Source organism: Salvia splendens, chromosome 12 (assembly GCF_004379255.2).
Source record: "Salvia splendens isolate huo1 chromosome 12, SspV2, whole genome shotgun sequence".
Taxonomy (NCBI): domain Eukaryota; kingdom Viridiplantae; phylum Streptophyta; class Magnoliopsida; order Lamiales; family Lamiaceae; genus Salvia; species Salvia splendens.
The window spans coordinates 10,179,213-10,193,277 of NC_056043.1; the positions used below are offsets into that span (position 1 = coordinate 10,179,213).

Consider the following 14,065-nt stretch of genomic DNA (forward strand, 5'->3'; position numbering starts at 1 on the left):
CATCAAGACTTGGTCAGATTTCAAAATGGAGTTCCTGAACCAATTCATTCCAGCAGCAAAAACAAATGCACTCCGAAGGGAAATTAGAGAGGCTACCCAAGAGTATGGCGAGAGCTTGAGCAAATACTGGCACAGAAATAGAGGTCTTCTGGATGTATGCCCAAACCATAACCTGATGGAAGTGGAGGTCTACTCAAAGTTCTACGATGGAATGGATGCAAAGAGCAAGGACCTAGTGAACTCATCAAGCGGATGAAGTTTCTACAAACTCAGGTTGAGTAAGGCCAAGATTGTCATGGAAAGTCTTCTACACGCAAAGAGAGAGTACGACGACACATCAGTGACCCCATTGCAAGAGAAAGTGAAGAATACTCCCACTGAGGACAATGACAACCTACTGAAGAGCCGAATTGACACGTAAGAGGAAACACTCCAGTCAGTGATTGAGTCAAGCCAACCTCAAGTCCTTCCAATCCAAACCCACTTCCGGACTGATCAAGTGAGTCTTCGCCAGAATACAGGGGAGATCTGGAGTTCAAATACGAGTTGGAACCCTATAGGTTAAGCAGAGGTGTACCAACAGGAATACCCACCTTGTGGAGAATGGAGCTGGGCGGAAGAGTGCCCACCTTTCCCATACCGTACAGAACCCTATCCTACCCAAACACCCTCTTGACAAATGGGATATACACACTCCCAACCTTACCCTAAATTTCAAAGCCAAGAGTTCAGCCCACCGACATACCCACTTGACTGATCCAGTCATTACCCTTCATTCCCAAGTCATCCTTATCAGACTTACTCTCTCGAAGCAGGGGATCACTATCCAACATGGTCAAATGAGGACTGGAAATCTCAAGATACTCACTATTACCAAGACCAAACTTGTCCTGATCAACATCGATATTCACCACCACCTCAACAGAGTTTTGAACCACCTTTGAACGAGAATCAACATGCAGAATTTGCAAAGGAAATGAGCGAGGGGTGGAACGCTTCACAGCGACATGAGGAGCTACACGAGGTCAAATGATGAATTGGTGATGGAAATGCAGCGCACTTATGATGAACAGAAATCCAACGTGGAATATATGATCAGATAGGTAGCTCTACTAACGGATATGATGAAGGGGATACAGAGGACAGAGTAAGTCTGAGGTGAATGAGAGTAGTGAAGAGGAAGAAGGTGTGAGTGAGACCGAGGAAAAGGAAACATCTAGTGCTGAGAAAAAGTCAGAGGCATTACCGGAAAAACAAGGGGAGGTTGGAGCTGTTGAGATAGAATCAGCTGAGAAAGAGACACTAGCCGAAGAGGAGTCGATTACAATACCTCCTGGTGATAAAACATCGCAGAAAAATCAAGAGGAAGCAAAAGATGCACTTCGAGAGAAAGAAGATGGGATCATCTAGCGAAGTGTGGAAGTCGACGATACACTATTCTATCTTCAGTCAAGAAAAGTGCATGTGCTTGGTAAGAAGGTGGAAGGCTCTACAACTGCGGTGGAATGAGACAATACACCAGCGGAGAGACCACCTCCAATGATTGACAAATCTGATGGGTGTTACTATAGAGAAAGCGAACCAGAGCTGAAGAAGGGGAGACCAAGAAGGAGAGCTGCTAGATTCATCTACTGGGTGTAGCTACAACCATGGCCGGAACCGCTTAAGGCAGAGAAGCCTCCTAACCCTGGACTGCGTCCCAAGGAGTAGAAAAAGATTCAGGGGACGTACAGGAATCACAAGAAAAAGAGGGCAGCCATGATGGTGATGTTTCCTCAGGAAAATTGGTGGGTAGCAGGGAGAAGAGTTAATTCTGGAGCTCTAATCGAAGATTATTCCTATAATGGTTTCATGACTTCTGAGCTGATCAAGTTGAAAAAGACATCAAAACCACTTGATGCAGTCATTTGCAAAGGTGGCAACAGAGACCAGAGGATGGAATACTATGAGAAAGAAAGGAAGCTACCAACCCAAAAGTACAGAGGTACAAGGATGATTAACTGGGCAGAAAATACTACTTCTTAAGTTTCAGTGGACGTTAAGGCAAGTCAAGTTCAAAAGAGCAAGTGCAAACTTGCAACTTAAGTGATCCACCACATCTTAGGAGCTACAAAGTTTCAGGGAGTATCCTGCTTTATAACTTTCTCTCTGTTAATCCTCATAAATAAAATGGTAAATAAATCGGTAGTATATGCGGGAGGAGAATTCCCACTACGCATATTCAGCCTGATCAAGTGAATAAATAGATGCTAGAAAATTCTCATAAATTTACGTACTTAGCTCAATGCACATGTGCGAGCAAGGTACTTGATCAAGTAAATTCTAAGAATTCGCCTACAACCTTAAATAAAGTTTTTAATTGTTTCTAGTTTTATCTAAGGTTCGAAAATAACAAATATATTTTCAATGTCTTTGGAGGAGATTTGAATTTCAACGCAATACTTTTTAGAATCTAGAAAACCTCCGCTAGTACTCCAGAAAATCTTTTGTTTTGTTTTTGCGTGTTTTATTTTTGGATAAGGATTTGACTGAATAGGTACGAGAGAGGAAATTACTACAAAATTTTGTTTTTAACCGGAAGAGGTAAAAAGAGGGGGAAATATAAAAAATTTCAAAATTCAAAATCTGGCTTGGAGATCGAACGGTCGCTGACATCATGGAGACCGTTCCCTCTTCCCATTCCACCTTTATTTATCAAACTTCCTCATCTCTCTAACCTTTTCACATTTCAGAAAACCCTTAGTTTCCTCCGAAAATTCCTAATTTTTGTCCCTCAGTTTCAGGCACAAGCAGCCTACACTACCCTCATGGAAAAATCATCCACAAGCTATTCTCAGAAAAACTCAGCAGGGCGACAAGCACAATTGATTCCGTTGGCTCCTTACCCGGAAATTATGACACCATCGGCTACTCAATCAATGGTATCACCAGATTCAGGTACGTCTCAGCCAACCGAGACGTCCATGAGCAGTACGTACCTTAGAATTCTTGGAGACTTGATGGGGAGTTCGTTTCGAGCCACAAAATGAGTGAGGTTTTCTCCAATTTGGCCGAGAGATTTAAGGAAGAAGAAAGTCGGGTTACTCCCATTCCCGTCGGAACCCCAATCAGAGAACTGGTCTCGAAAGAAGCAGCACCACAACCCCCCAGCACATCGACTGCCTTTCGAGCTCAAACCCTCATGTCGGAAACAACCAGAACAGCCGATAATCTTGAAAAAGGGCGGAGATCGAAGAAGGGGTGGAGTCCGGAGAGGAAGGACACAACCAAGAAAAAGGAAAAACCGATGGAGGAAGGGAAAGAGAGATTCGGAAGCCAGTTGGAGAAGAATCAGCAGGAAGGGCATTAGAAGAGGTGAATGTGGAAGGAATGGAGTCTGACGATGATAGGAAGACCCTGAGTGAGAGGGCGAGAAGAAGGACTTTTCGTACACAATGGGGGCTGGATAGGGAGGAACTAAGAAGCATACGGGAATAGGTTGCAGTCTTGGCGGTCACAAAAAGAGAAGCAGCAGAAAGGAAGAGAAAGGGGAAGCATGTGGCAACTCCAAATAAGAGTAGGAAATCAAGACCGGCATCACTAGAGGTAGTGATTCGGGAAGCTGTTGCCAGCCCCACCAAATCATTTCACCATCAAGAGGAGGAGCAGCATATCGGGGCATTCGAAAGGGAGGATATCGATCTGGATCAAAAGCTGCTAGAGGCTATGATCCATTTTGAAGACCCAAAATTGAGGAGGAATTGCGCAGGGAGAGTATCAGAGTTAAGGCCAGCGCAGTCCGGAAGAAAGATTCACTATCCCTCATTGCAGATGATAGGCGTCAAGGAGCAATTTGTGGGTTATATTATAGGAATCGATTTTGGATGGTTGTTGGAACACGCACCTTGTGAGGTGCCGGTGAATCTGGCGAAGGAATTATTTGCATCCTTCAATTTTGAGTACACCACCAATTTGGATGAAGAGTCCATCCATTTCAGAGTATTCAATCAAAAGATGGTAATGAGCTTTAGGGAATGGTCATTGTGACTGGGTCTGCTTGAGCCCTGAAGAGGACAAAGGAGGAGATTGGTCTCTGCGAGAGATTGGTCAACCGAAATGCACAGAGGAGTTCAACACTAAGGAGGCGTGGAATCTAGTAGGGACCAAGGGTGCAAGACCTTTCAAGACAAGTGATTCGACAGGGGAGGAGACTGCGGATCCTGTTCTGAGGATGGCACATTTCTTTCTGGCAAGCAACCTTCTAGGCCATATCAACACCACTGTCACCATGATCGAATTGTATTTTATGTGGTGCATGATCAAGATGGTCAAGGTACATCTAGGGTACTGGCTAGCCCATTCATGTCACAAGATAGCTTATCACCCTGCTCGCCATCTATACGCTTGCCACCTGCTGGGAGCATATTTGATGAGGAATGTTATGCCAAGGTTGACAATCCCAAGATCCTCTATTGAGATGTGCGAGGATCCAGAGTGGTTTGATATTTCTCATCTCATCAATATCGGAGTTGTCGAGAAGAAAGGGGATGCAGTGGTATTTTGTAAGCATGAGCAATCGGAGGGAGAAACTGAGGAGGAGGCAAGCGAAGAGGATAATGAGCTCGAAGAGGCTGCACAAGGGAAGACTCCTTCAGAGAGACCATCTCCTACCGAGGCAAAGCCAACAACTCCAGAGGTGCAACCACAATAAATCGAGAAGAAGTCAGAAGGCACTGAGGATAAATGGCAGAGGATAATCGAGTTCATGATGCAAAAGTTCAGCGAGCCCAATGAAAAGAAACAAGCATTTCTCGAGCTCCAGAATGAAAGTATGACTCAAGCACTCTCTCTGATTGAGAGAATGACAAATTTGGCGGAGCAGAACAATCAATTGTCTCTCCAACTCTTATCCGCTACCTCCACCTCAAAAAGAAGCCAACCCCAGGAAACCACTCCATAGACAACCTCTACCAGGACACTAAGAAGAAGGAAGATCACCAACACCACCACCAGCCAACCACAATCTGACCTACCGACCTCTTCCACGACCAAGAGGATCGAGTTGGAGAAGTAGTCTGGCTTCCACGGGAGCCAAAAAAAGAACTAACTTGCAGAACCAAGTAAACTTTAGTTTCTGGTTACGATTTACTTCTTTTTAGCATGAGCATGATCCTTTCTGCCTTTATATATATGCTGACTGTGCTTCTACCCACATGTTTATTTGTGCTCTTCTCGCAGTTAGCCCAGAGTCTGGTCTAAGTGTGAGAAGTTTACCTATTTTCCTTGCTATTATATTGCATTATGTGTTCTTCCCACACTTATCTCATTGCATGGTCTAAGTATGAGAAGTTTTTGTTAACGATATGTTTGTGTAATCTGGTTTTCTATCTATTTTTCTCACACTTAGCCCATTTCTTGGTCTAAGTGTGAGAAGTTTCTCTGTTGTTTCTGTTTTAGTTGTGCATGTTTAGAGTTTGACATGTCTTTATATTCTCCCACTTAGCCTACTGCTTGGTCTAAGTGTGAGAAGTTTATTTCTCTGCTTCTGACACCAACCACCTTGTTTTCCACTTCATCAAGTCACTTGAGGACAAGCTGTAATGAAGTGGGAGGGGGAAACAGTTGGTGTAGTTAGTGTCAGCGTTGTGTGTTTTGTTTAGCTAGGAATCTTCTGTTAAGTGTTTTTGCATGATGTGTTTTCAAATAAGAACTGGTTTAAGAAAATAAAGGCAAGATTCCCTTAGTAAGAGTGATTGAAAAGAGAATACATGTTGAATTGTGAGTTTCCCTTCTTTAATAAACCAAAATCTGCTTGGAGGATGTAAGAAAGATGGAAGTGGTTTTAATCTAATTACTATGTGAAGCCCTCTAAAATGTGAGTTAAAAGCCAGAGTATAACACTTTCTGCTACAATAAAAATATTAGAGAAGCTGCCATTGATGCTTAGAGGGAAATGACATAGGCTAGTGAGGACTAAAGACAATAGGAATAACCAGTTGAGCTTAATTCTTTCGAATCATGCGAACCCGCCTCATTGTAAAGGTACTCCCTAGTTACACCTCTTGAACCTGAAATATGATCAACCCTTCTTTGGAAACCCTAAGCCTTCATGTCATGTGAACAAGGGGATAGGCTACGACAACTCACCATTCGGGATAGAAGATAAGATATGAAACAGGGGAGTAGGAAACAGAAAGATAGAAATAAAATGGGCAGGAAACATTGTAACCTGACCCAGAAAAGAAAAAAAAGAGTGAAAGATAGAAAAAAAAAGTTAGAAAATGGGCAGGAAAAATGTATAACCTGACCCACAAAAAGAAAAGAAAATAGAAAAAAGAGAGGACAGGAAATGATGTAGCCTGACACTAAGAAAAGTTAGATAAATAAGGCTAAAATGGCCAAGGGTAGTTCCAAAGTATCAGATTGTACATAGGGAGGTTGTTCTAGTTTTGTCCCTAAATTCACATGTTCTTCATTCTTCTATATACCTTATGAACTTAGAACCCATAGGACTCTCACCTTTATACACTACAACCCTTGCCCCATTACAACCTAAATAAAGACCTTAAGGAGTTAGCTTCTGTCAATAGAACTCTAGCATCAATGGTATGGCAAAATGAATGAGAGAATGGTCCTAACAATTCTGGTTATGATTGAGTGACCGAGTGAATCCAACAGTTGAAAAGATAGAAGCTATCTTGACAAACGGACAAGCATGATTAGGTAGAAGAGGAGAGGGAAAGGAATTTGAGACTGTAGACGATTGGATTGACCTTAAGCTTGAGGGGACGATTGCCAAACAACATAAACCGGTTCTGTCTTTCCTGTCTTTCCATTCTTTCCTTTTCATTCTTCAATGTGTTTAGTCTGCCTATGTGTTTTTCATTTCTAGGTCTTTTACGTTTTTGCGTTAGTTTTAGATTGTTTAAAATAAGAACAATACTTTGAAATTTGCCTCTTTTCTTTTTCTTTTCTTTTATACTTGAGGACAAGTATGAGTTAAGTGTGAGCAGTTTGATGAGGCTCGTTTCACGCATGCGTTCTAGCAAAAAACTACATCAAAATTCTGTAACTAACATCTAATTTTAAGCCATGTGTGTGTGAAAGTCTGCCATTTTCAGAAAATGAGTTGATCAACTGGGCGGATGAATGGATCAGGAGAAGGAGCCAAAATTGCTGTGCAAATGGATCAAGTTGGAGCAAATGGCATGCAGCGGGAGCACCCAATGAGAAGACTGATGCATTGCACAAGACGGATCCTCAAGGGCAAAGGGTAAAGCAGACTTTTCAGAGAACAAATTCCCTAAGGATCAAGACCTCGCGCCTTGCTATAAATGGAGATAGAGAAGGAGGAAGGAGGTAGCTTCCAACGGTGACGCTCATTAGTTTTCAGCTCTCTTCTAGAGCTGGAATTGGGAGCTCTCAACACTTCATCTTCCTGTTTCTGTCGCACACACACTTGGTCCTGCTTTAGTTTAGTTTAGTTTAGCTATCGTTTGGTGTTGGCTTTTAGCTTTTAATCATTCTAATCTTGCTATTCTGCTTCGAGAAGAAGCGATGAAACAATTTCCTGCTTTCCTTGTTTGTTTTTTCAGTTTACTTTTGATGTTATCAACTTTTGTTGTTATTGATTTAGTAGATTTGAAGTTATGTTTTAGTTTCCAGCTGATGTATTCTGTTTCATGCATGCTATTTCTGATATGTTCTGATTTCCGTTTTATGTCGCATGTCTTGGCTCAAAATGTTTTGTTTCGTGTTCTGATTTGGTCAGATCTGAGTTTTGAGTTGAGTTTTGTTTAGTTGTGAAGGAAGTCGTGGATAAATAGTTTAGGATGTTTAGATCTAGTAGCTAATGTTTTATTTCTACATGATCATGGTTTAGTTTACTGTTTATGTAGTCGTAGTTTAGATTTTAGAAGTAGATCGAAGTTTACAAGTTGTTATGATGTTTCGTCTTTCGTAGCTTTTCAGATCTGCTTTTTACTATGTTTTTCATGTTGATTTAGTGAAGAAGATGAAGTTGTTAAAAAGTTTTTACTTTATCGTACACTTTGCAGGGACTGACAGTCCCCCGTTTATGTTGTTTGTCCATTTTGGGAAAGTTTAGTTGAGTTGATCAAGTAGTTTTAATTTCGTCTAGTAAGTTGATCAGTTTAATTAGTTTAGTTTCTCAAGTCAAGTAGTTTAACTTAACCCACCCCCTAGAAAACGTGGTTGCAACCATTCCCATTCTGTGTCCAACAACAAATACTAAACACATCATCTCTATGGGATCGATCCTTACTTCCCTATACTAGTTAATAGTATTGTGGGTTAAGGTTTTGAGAACACACTTTTTAGATCTTCAGTTCATCTCACTCAACTTGAATCTAAGTCGAGTTGATCAGCCTAAGCTCCCAGTGGATCCACTCACCGGCATTTTGCAGGAAGAAGGCACGCATAGGCCAGCTGAATTAGTTTGATGATTTAACTTGAGCAAGCCACAACGATACAAAAAGAATGAGAAGAACATAGACAGAAAAGAAGTGGAACTCTCAACAATATTTATGTGACTCGTTCTAGTGAAGTATGAACTGTGCTAGGGTGTTGTAGTTGGAATTTGTATAACCATAATTGTGAAAGCACATCCCTGGAATTCCCTTATCTCATCTGCATTCTCTTTGTGATTTATCTGCAATCGTTGTTTACTTTAGCTTTTATAAGTTTTTGTTTTCAAAAATCCAGAATCTTTTATTTCTTCAAAAAATTTGTGTCTGTTTTTCCTGTGCTAAAAAATAGTGCATTAACAATTCAAATACAATAGAACATCTCCAAGTCAAAAATAAAGATCAACTACCAGTCCCAAAAACTATTTAGTCATAAACCATTGTTTCTATCACAAACTTAAAACATAAACCTAATTGAATGTTTAACAAGTATCAATTGCATTGTACACTAAAAAGTTGCTTCACAACATGGTATCCATGGTATCCAGCATATAACACAGCAAGCTCATGAAAATCATAAAACTCTCATGCGTCACTATTTAGTGTATGTTGCTATCATTTTCTCAACATCAATTTGCCCTTTCTTCTTCCCTTCCTCATTGCACTATTGGCTAAGATGCCGGATTTTATACATCACTGCGTTTGAATTCCCAAAGAGTAGCTCTTTGCTCATTTTGGCTCTCAAGTACTGCAATGACAACGCGCTTCTAGGAGTAAGTCCACACTTCCATTCATTTACTTTTTGGCCCATGAATGTCTCCATGTGCCTCATTAGGTACACTCCACTGTCGACCTTGTTTGTGGCAGTCGTCCACTCTATTGGCAGCACTGTTGGTTCAACGTTTCTCAAAGCAGCAACTTGTTTCATTATCCCACATGAGTCCAACATATGTAGGAAGTATTTCTTCTGGGTTGAAGACAATGTTTCAAGGTGAATGAGTTATGGTCTTTCAAACATATTTGGTTACCTTGTTTTCAGGAACTTTACCGTTGACACCGGATCCTTAGAATTTGCTAAACCTGTTCAGTGTCTCGATCAGTTGCCTCATCAGCTGCATTCTTTTCTTTCCGTCGCTTGTTCACTAAGGGTTTAAAAAAACTAGAGTCAGACCAGAATAGTAAGCAATTTTTTGAAATAAGCAAAGTATCTCAATAAGTAAACAACATTTCGAATAGCTTAAGCAAAACATCCCATAGCCAAATTAAGCATAGTTAAGCACAAAGCAGGCAATATTTTGTACAAACAAGCAACATTTCGAATAGCTAAATCAAAACTTTCCATTGTACACAAAATATCAAACAAAAATAAGTACATTTAACAAGGAATTTAGTAGATTCTCGAATAGAATAATTAATATACACAAGGAATTAAGCAATGCACAGAATAAACCAAACTTGATGTGGCCAATTTAAGTATAGTTAAGCACAAAGTAAGCTATTGTTTGTCCAAAAAAAGCAACATTTCGAATAGCTCAACCAAAACTTTTCAATATACAAAATATCAAACAAAAATAAGCACATTTAAAAAGCAATTAAGAAGATCCGCGAATAGAATAAGCTACATATCACAACAAATTAAGCAATGTATAGAAAAAAACAATAAGCAACTTGTCGTAGCCAAAATAATCATAGTTTAGCACAAAGTAAGAAATCATTTGTACAAAATAAGCAACATTTCGAATATATTAAGTAAAGCTTTTGAACACACAAATATCACCCAACAATAAGCACATTCAACAAGAAATTAAGCAAAAAAAAAACAGAATTAAGCAGCAAATCAGTCGCAATAAGTAAAAGGATTACAACATTAAGCACAAACACCATACCAAATTGAAATAACCAAAAACATCTAACCAAACAATATAAAGCAAATAAACATAATTCACGAAATAAAGGAATATTCAACAAAACATAAATTCGCAAACATACATTCATGAAACAAGAATAGGAGAAAAAGCAGTAAATTACCAATTCGCGTGGATAATTCGATGTCAGGCTTTGTGGTGTTCAAAATTGCTCGTCTTTTATCCATTTATCAAATTGGTGATCGGTTGATGCAAGTGGTTCACGCTCTGTTGAAAAAACCTGGACTTGGGCTAGGGTTTTGATTTGACAATGTGTTTTGGAGGTTTTTGGAAGTGAACACAGCGGGATTGAGAAGTTGAATGAATTGGAAAGAGAGTGGAAAGGTTTGAAATGAGTTGAATGAGCAGACGAATCGTGTAATTGAGTGACCTCTGAAATCTCGCGCCTCTGATTCAGAGAGTGGGTTAAATACACGAACTGATTAATTTACCCTTAAATGCAACTAAAATACTAAAAAATGCAATCCCAGTTGATGAAATAAGAACCCTACATCTGTATATCAAACGGTTTATATTAGTAGGATGTTATAATCAAAACTTTATAACCAATATTATGGTCACCCAATACTTGTCCCTCCAAAACGTAATCAACTAACCGTGTAATTATCAATTTGGTGTCAACATCACAGGAGTGCCAACTTTCAACAACAATTCATGATTAGGGTGTACCTGAACACTTCAACTTATTCAAAAATCTAACTGATTGTATCTTAGCTAAACTATTTGATGTCAAATCTGAGTTTAAAATTCTATCAGAGCTCAAATAAACTCGACCCTGAGACTGATCTAATGACATGATGAATTGGTTAACCTTATCAACAACCTCTAAAGTAGGAGCAAGTATAGCACGATCATGCAAACAATTACTCAACTCTTCATGATTCATATAGGACGGATATATCTTTGAAATAATTGTTTAAAAAGATTCCCACAATTAGACAAAACAATGTCAGAAGGAAGATCAATAGTCACTTCACCATCATTTGTACCACCAACAACCCCATCTCCAATAGAAGCAACCCAAGAAGAAAATTCCTCCAATCATGAAGTTTCATCAGAAGATGCAACACTCAAAAGTCTCATGTTTTTGGTCAACTTTAGATTGCGCAATATGTAGAGTTAATAGCGGCATTCACAACATCTTGCCTACTACCCTTAGGAACTAGTTGGCAAGATTTGTCTAAAATCACCACCAACAACTACAGTTTTCTACCAGAGGGTTTGTCCCAATATTGCAACCAAACGCCTAAATTGTGGAAAAGCTCCAATCTCACAATGCTTGAAAAACTAGCATGTTTGTGAGTTGTGACTTTCAATACTACCAAACATAGCCTTAATACTAATATATACTTTCCGCAATTTTAACACATTTTATAGTTAGACTGTTATTTTGACTCTTCATGTTGTCTCAGTTTGAATTGGATATCAAGTAGAAGAACACCTCAATAGTTGGGTTATAAATTAACACTAACACTCTTTCTAAATATAGACTTCACTTGTAAATCAATGTGGTAGTGTGTCCAAATAAAAGCAGTTAAAAAGTATTGACAAAGTTTTCTCTTATACACGGACGTATAAATAGTACATCCAATTACAATTTATTAGTTTTTTCGTCTAGAATTTATCAACAGTTAATTTGTGTTTATCAAAATATTGGTTACGATAATTGTAGAGTGATGTTAATGCATCCCAAAATACGTGAGTTGAACCAAATAGCCTACTAAATATAGAAGATTAGGGTCACAAATTTTTAATCATGTAAAATTTTAGTTTGATTAACCTGCACTTATTAACTTGTACTCAATTAGCCCTCAATTGTAAATGTGTCCTATCCGGAATTTGATAGATCGACCTAATTAAAATCCGTTTTCTATTACTCCCTCCATCCTTGAAAATTTGTCACTTATTTCCTTTTTCATCCGTCCTTAAAAATTTGTCACCTTTCACTTTTACCATTTTTGGTAGTAGACCCCGCATTCCACTAACTCATTCCCACTCACATTTTATTTTAAAACTAATATATAAAAGTAGGACCCACATGCCACTAACTTTTTGAACTCACTTTCTATTACATTTCTTAAAACTCGTGCCGGGTCAAATGATGCCAAATTTTAAGGAACGGAGGGCGTATAACAATACACGACAAACCATGCAAGAGCAGAAACTGAAAAACGTTAGGTCCAAAAAAGTAACTAGAGCTAAAAAATATCACAACCTACCACTGTACGAAGAAACAACAACCTGCAACTAGAGCTAAAAAATGTTAACAACCTATTATAATCAGCCAAAAAGAGGCTAACATTAGACCAATTCTACCTGGTAGGCGATGTAATATCCACTTCAAAGTCTCTGAAAAGCAGTTGCAACGCACAAAACCACCATGCAACGGACAAGCACAAGAAAGCCTAAAATAATAAACAAAGGAAAGAGAACAATAAACACTCATAAGGAAAGAAAGGAGGAATTACTAGAGGCTCCCCAATTTAACACAACTTGCTCAATGTGCTCTTAGATTTCGTCCAAGCTTTGATGCCGCTTACATTATCAAATATATGTCCTCGTACTCTTGACAACCTTATGACATAAATATATCATGTATTTTTAGTTGAATTTCACGTAATTTCTCGAAATGTTATGCAGATATAATTGTGCCATGTAAGTAAGTTATAAGTCATGTAATCGCCGGAATTTAGATTGGTTGCAAAATAAGAACAATTTAAGTTTGGTCATTTACAAAAAGATTTTGATATGCAAAGTCAAAATTTAACGAGTGTTTAGGAATTTACAAAAAATACACTAAGAAATATTGACAAAATTTCTGACGATGAAACATGCTATATAGTCAACTTTTTTGTTTTTTGGAAAACACAACATCATGTTAACAAGTTGTAGGGAAAGAACAATAAAAACACTCTCTAAAAATAACTAAGTTAGCATAATACAATGATAATTAAACGAATCCTATTTCCTGGCCATGTCCCCTTCATTAGGCTCTAGATGAATCCACCATGAATAAGTAGTGCAAAACGCTTTAAACCTGCTTCTGCATACAAAATAAATTAAAATTAGTAATAGAAACTAGTTAGTACCAGGTTCAATTATATAAAAAAATAATCAGATTTCTTCATCTGAACACAATATAACATTCTCTGTAGCCACATATAAGAATTGGAATCCGAATTGAAAACAATCATCTCAAGCACAATTTTCATGAAGAAATCCACGGAAACCCTAGCTAACATCAAACCTAAATTAGATGAATAATAGTGATCAAAACCAAGAGACAAGTGAAATTAGAAAATAGGGAGCTCCCTTCAGTCCAAGACGCGACAGGAAAAACTGAACACAACTCCTGCATCGTTGAATCAAAAACCCCATCGATCACAACCCTAAATATTCGATGAGTTCACGAACCAACGAGTCAGCAGATGTGTTTTCAGCTCTCAAACTGTCTCGAACTGGACGGAAGGAAGCTCCCTTTATCCACAACCCTAACACACACACCAAATGAAACCCCTTTATCATGGGAGCAATTAAAAAGGAAGAGACAAATGAATTTGTGGAATAATGGAGCATATAAATAGACATATAATTGAGATAACGTGAGGGAGACAAGAAAATCTAATGTGGGCTGGGAATGGATTTAGTGCAGAATAAAAATAGTATCTTGCTCGGTTAAATTAAATGGTATAGTTGTAGACTTGTAGTGATTGCTGTTTTTCAATTGGACAAGAC

The 14,065-nt window shown here is 38.7% G+C and overlaps 1 long non-coding RNA gene across 3 annotated transcripts; it reads right to left on the reverse strand.

The window, feature by feature from the left end:
* Positions 1–8,886: 8,886 nt before the first annotated feature.
* LOC121758446 lies at positions 8,887–13,827 on the reverse strand. Of its 3 annotated transcripts, none has more exons than XR_006041463.1 (3): positions 13,273–13,827; positions 10,434–12,735; positions 8,887–9,547 (listed from the first exon to the last, which is right to left on the reverse strand). It is a non-coding gene; the product is annotated as an uncharacterized LOC121758446 (long non-coding RNA). The 3 variants fall into 3 exon arrangements; XR_006041462.1 differs by having other exon boundaries at positions 10,434–10,718; positions 12,647–13,827; XR_006041461.1 differs by having other exon boundaries at positions 10,434–13,827.
* Positions 13,828–14,065: the final 238 nt, after the last annotated feature.